The sequence below is a fragment of the Rhinatrema bivittatum genome, unplaced genomic scaffold, assembly GCF_901001135.1.
Source record: "Rhinatrema bivittatum unplaced genomic scaffold, aRhiBiv1.1, whole genome shotgun sequence".
NCBI classification, from domain to species: domain Eukaryota; kingdom Metazoa; phylum Chordata; class Amphibia; order Gymnophiona; family Rhinatrematidae; genus Rhinatrema; species Rhinatrema bivittatum.
Window position 1 is genome coordinate 48,065 of NW_021821078.1, and position 6,000 is coordinate 54,064.

Below are 6,000 nucleotides of genomic sequence, written 5' to 3' on the forward strand. Positions count from 1 at the left end.
TTCAGATTAGTGGAGAGAATGTCTTTAAACTGTCTCCTACTGGGGGTAATCCTATATTGTCGCGCTGTCTTGGAATAAAATGATTCCTTTACTTCTAACCTACTTGGAACACACTGACTGCTTTTCCTCCTTGATTTGAAGGACTGTGCAAGACAAAAATGTATTCTACTCTACCATCTCTCACGGCATGTCGTGATTCAGCACCACGAAATATACATTAGTTTTGGTTCATGATAGTGTCATGAAAAGTGCCATATTTTCATAACAGGAGCATGAATTAATTTGAATACATTCTGTGATGGGAGGAGCATGAAATGAAAAGTGAGGAGGGGGTCTGGGAGGTTATGGTAGGGAGGGGGAGGGTAGTAATAGTAAGATCTTTGTCTTTCACTGTTCCCGTTAGGGGTCGCCACAGCAGATAAATCGTTTCCATCTCATCCTGTCCTCTGTATCTTCCTTTGTCACACCAACCACCTGCATGTCCTCCCTCAGCACATCCATAAACCTCCTCTTTGGCCTCCTGCCTGGTGGCTCCATCGTCAGCATCCTTTTCCCTATGTAATCAGAATAATAGTAGTGCTATGTGACTAAAAAGATTAATCCAGGTTTTGAGTATATTTCTTATTGTTACATGGGAAACAAGGTACCAGTAGATTCAGTAGATTCTCACAAATCCAACAAGACCAAGCATTCATGATATGCACACTCTTAAGGCTATGAAATTGGGCTATTAGTAAAAAAAGTAGAAAAGGGGGTGTTCACAATAATAGTAGCATCTGCTGTTGATGCTACAAACTCAAAACTATTATGTTCAAACTGCTTTTTTAGCAATCCTGTGAATCACTAAACTAGTATTTAGTTGTATAACCACAGTTTTTCATGATTTCTTCACATCTGCGAGGCATTAATTTTGTTGGTTTGGAACCAAGATTTTGCTCGTTTACTAGTGTGCTTGGGGTCATTGTCTTGTTGAAACACCCATTTCAAGGGCATGTCCTCTTCAGCATAAGGCAACATGACCTCTTCAAGTATTTTGACATATCCAAACTGATCCATGATACCTGGTATGCGATATATAGGCCCAACACCATAGTAGGAGAAACATGCCCATATCATGATGCTTGCACCACCATGCTTCACTGTCTTCACTGTGAACTGTGGCTTGAATTCAGAGTTTGGGGGTCGTCTCACAAACTGTCTGCGGCCCTTGGACCCAAAAGAACAATTTTACTCTCATCAGTCCACAAAATATTCCTCCATTTCTCTTTAGGCCAGTTGATGTGTTCTTTGGCAAATTGTAACCTCTTCTGCACATGTCTTTTATTTAACAGAGGGACTTTGCGGGGGATTCTTGCAAATAAATTAGCTTCACACAGGCGTCTTCTAACTGTCACAGCACTTACAGGTAACTCCAGACTGTCTTTGATCATCCTGGAGCTGATCAATGGGTGAGCCTTTGCCATTCTGGTTATTCTTCTATCCATTTTGATGGTTGTTTTCCAGTTTTCTTCCACGCGTCTCTGTTTTTTTTGTCCATTTTAAAGCATTGGAGATCATTGTAGATGAACAGCCTATAATTTTTTGCACCTGCGTATAAGTTTTCCCCTCTCCAATCAACTTTTTAATCAAACTACGCTGTTCTTCTGAACAATGTCTTGAACGTCCCATTTTCCTCAGGCTTTCAAAGAGAAAAGCATGTTCAACAGGTGCTGGCTTCATCCTTAAATAGGGGACACCTGATTCACACCTGTTTGTTCTGTTGGGAAGGGTGTCGTAACACGGACCCACAACAGGGGGGCGCTAATGAACGGACAATGGATAAGGGAAGGAGTAACAATTTAATGTTGCACAAGAAACACAACGTAAAATAAACAAAGGTACTGCCAATCACACACAAGAGGATTGCGGGCAGGCTCGAAGATAGGAGACCTCAGATGAACGAAGAGCCGGGACCCACACCGCTTCCACCACCAACGGCCTAAGAACACCGGAGCCGCCAAGTCCCGAGCCCCAGGTGGCCGCGTCCGCTGTCGACCGGTACTGCTGGCAGAGAACAGAAGACAGTTTGTGAGTGTGAGTTCGCACACTCAGTAATCCACAGTCTGTACGTTAGGGGAGAACCTCCACCTCCAATCAACACTCGTGCAGCTCTGGTCACTTATCTGGATGGAGTGTGAGGCGAAGCGTCGCTGTATCACAAAACGCAATCCCACAGATAAGCAAACACCACAGGAAAACGGCTGCAACAGAATTCAATTATTACAAGTATATCGCAGAGAAGTTACCTGATGGTATTGATTTCTCGGCGAGGAGGTGGAGTTGCAGTCCGCCTTTATGGTGGTGGTGATTGGTGACAGCTGGTGGAGATGACAGCTGTCACTCCCGGTCGCGCCGACGCCCTCTCGTGCTTGAGCCCGCACTCCAGGCTGGGCGCCCTCTGGTGGTGGTGGGCACAGCAGTACCTCCTCTTCATGGCGGCCCACACAACAGGACCCCCCCCTCAAGGGCGCCTCCTGGCGCCCGACCAGGCTTGTCCGGGTGTCGGCGGTAGAAAGTCGGCCAGGAGGGCCGGGTCCAGGATGAAGCTCCTCTTCACCCAGGAGCGTTCTTCGGGTCCATACCCCTCCCAGTCCACCAATATGGAACCCCGGCCCTTTCGACGGACGTCCAGGAGCCGCGAACGGTCCAGGCCGGCTCCCCGTCGATGATCCGGGCAGGAGGCGGCGGGTCCGGGTGACAGAGGTGGTGAGGTGTGTGTGGTTATACGGACATGAAAACAGGGAGGATCCGCAGTGAAGCGGGAGCTCAGTTCACTGCGGCCGGACTGAGGATCTTGAGGATGGGAAGGTCCGATGAACTGTCTTTCAGTTGTGGGAGTTCCACCTGAGAGGGATGTCCTTGGTGAGACCACACCTCCTGCCCGGGCTGTTAGCAGGGCCGGGGACCGCCGGCGGTCTGCATGGGTCCTTGGCCCTCGTCCGGGCCTTCAACAGGGCAGAAGCGGGCGGTAGCGCCACACCCGGCGGCACCTCCTGAGGTGGGCCTGGACCGAGGGCACACCGACCTCTCCCTCCACCAGCGGGAACAATGGGGGCTGGTACCCCAAACATGCCTCAAAAGGGGAGAGGCCGGTAGCAGACGAACTTGGCTGTTATGGGCATACTCGATCCAGGCCAGATGGTGACTCCAGGCCGCCGGGATGCGCGGAGGTGACGCAGCGAAGGGCCTGCTCCAACTCCTGGTTAGCCCGCTCTGCCTGGCCGTTGGTCTGGGGGTGGTACCCGGACGAGAGACTCACGGTGGCCCCCAGCTCCTTACAGAAACTCTTCCACACCTGCGAAGAGAACTGGGGACCACGATCTGATACAATGTCCGATGGTATCCCATGCAGCCGCATGACGTGGTGGACCAGGAGGTCTGCCGTCTCCTGGGCCGTCGGGAGCTTCGGGAGGGCCACGAAGTGGGCCGCCTTGGAGAACCGGTCCACTATCGTGAGAATACGGTGTTGCCCTGGGACGGCGGGAGGCCCGTGATGAAATCCAGGCCGATGTGAGACCAGGGGCGATGAGGCACTGGCAGGGGTTGGAGGAGTCCCGTCGTCCTCCGATGGTCTGCCTTGCCCCTGGCGCAGATGGTACAGGCCTGGACGTAGTCCCGGACGTCGGTTTCCAGGGACGCCCACCAGAAGCGCTGCTGGACTACTGCCACGGTCCTACGCACTCCGGGATGACAGGAGAGCTTGGACCCGTGACAGAAGTCCAATACGGCAGCTCTTGCCTCTGGTGGGACGTACAGTCTGTTCTTGGGGCCAGTCCCCGGGTCCGGGCTCCTTGTCAGGGCCTCCCGGACGGTCTTCTCCACGTCCCAGGTGAGGGTGGCCACGACAGTGGACTCGGGGATGATGGTCTCGGTGGGGTTCGACAGCCCCGCTTTGGCTTCTTCTTCGTGCACCCGGGACAATGCATCTGATTTTTGGTTCTTGGTCCCGGGGCGATACGTGATCTGGAAGTCAAAGCGCCCGAAGAACAGAGACCAGCGGGCTTGCCTGGGGTTCAGCCGCTTGGCGGTCCGGATGTACTCCAGGTTCCGATGGTCCGTGAAAACCGTGAAGGGCAACGATGCCCCCTCCAGCAGGTGTCTCCACTCTTCAAGAGCCTCCTTCACCGCAAGAAGTTCCCGATTGCCGACGTCATAGTTCCGTTCAGCTGGGGTCAACCTGCGGGAATAAAAGGCACAAGGATGGAGAACCTTATCAGCCTCCACGCTCTGGGACAGCACGGCTCCTATCCCTGAGTCAGAGGCGTCCACTTCTACTATGTACTGGCGATCAGGATCAGGCTGCACCAGAACTGGTGCAGTCGAGAACCGGCGTTTCAACTCCTGGAACGCGGCTTCGCACCGATCCGACCAGGCGAAGGGGACCTTGGTGGAGGTCAGGGCAGTCAGGGGGCTAACTACCTGACTGTAACCTTTAATGAACCTCCTGTAGAAATTTGCAAAGCCGAGGAACTGCTGTAGTTTCCTGCGGCTTGTTGGTTGGGGCCAATCTCTCACCGCCGCAACCTTAGCCGGATCAGGGGCGACGGAGTTGGAGGAGATGATGAACCCCAGGAAGGACAAAGAAGTGCGGTGGAACTCGCACTTCTCGCCCTTCACAAACAGCCGGTTCTCCAACAACCGCTGTAGGACCTGACGTACATGCTGGACATGGGTCTCAGGGTCCGGGGAAAAGATGAGTATATCGTCCAGATATACGAAGACGAACCGATGCAGGAAGTCCCGCAAGACGTCATTTACCAAAGCTTGGAACGTCGCGGGGGCGTTAGTGAGGCCGAACGGCATGACCAGGTACTCAAAGTGACCTAACGGGGTGTTGAATGCCGTCTTCCATTCGTCTCCCTTCCGGATCCGAACCAGGTGGTACGCGTTTCTAAGATCCAATTTAGTGAAAATTTGGGCTCCATGCAGGGGCGTGAACACTGAATCCAACAGAGGTAACGGGTATCGGTTGCGAACCGTGATCTCGTTCAGCCCTCTGTAATCAATGCATGGACGGAGTCCGCCGTCCTTTTTGCCCACAAAAAAGAAACCAGCACCCATCGGGGAGGTGGAGTTCCGGATCAGCCCGGCAGCTAAGGAGTCCCGGATGTAGGTCTCCATTGATTCGCGTTCCGGACGTGAGAGGTTGTACAACCTACTGGACGGGTACTCAGCGCCCGGGACCAAATCGATGGCACAATCAGTACGGTCGGTGCGGGGGAAGAGTGAGCGCCAGATCTTTGCTGAAAACGTCAGCAAGATCGTGGTACTCCTTTGGCACCGCCGATAGATTGGGGGGGACTTTGACCTCCTCATTAGCCGTAGTGCCGGGAGGAACCGAGGATCCTAAACACTCCCGGTGGCAGGTTTCGCTCCACTGCGTCACAACCCCGGACGGCCAATCTATCCGGGGATTGTGCTTCACCATCCATGGAAAGCCCAAAATCACTCGGGAGGTAGAAGGTGTTACATGGAACACTATCTCCTCCCTGTGATTCCCAGACACAACCAAAGTCACTGGTTGTGTCTGATGTGTGATTAATGGAAGCAGGGTGCCATCTAGTGCTCGCACCTGCAATGGTGCCGGCAGAGCCACCAGAGGGAGCCCTACTTCCTTTGCCCATCTGCTGTCCAGCAGATTCCCTTCAGACCCCGTGTCTACCAGTGCTGGGGCGTGAAGGGTTAAATCCCCACAAAGGATTGTTACTGGGATTCGTGCAGATTTGCGGGGTTTTCCCGCGTGCGTGTTATGGCCCACCCTTAGCCCAGTTTCTAAGGACGGGCGTTGTAGTTTGACCGTTTAGGGCAGTCCTTCTGCATGTGCTCACAAGAGCCGCAGACAAAACACTCCCCGCGGGCCAGCCTCCTTTGTCTGATGTTTGATTTTACTTTGGCCCTGCTCGTGTCCATAGCCTCCTCAGCAGGGGGAGCTGTAGCCACACGGAGCTCTCTGGCAGTGAA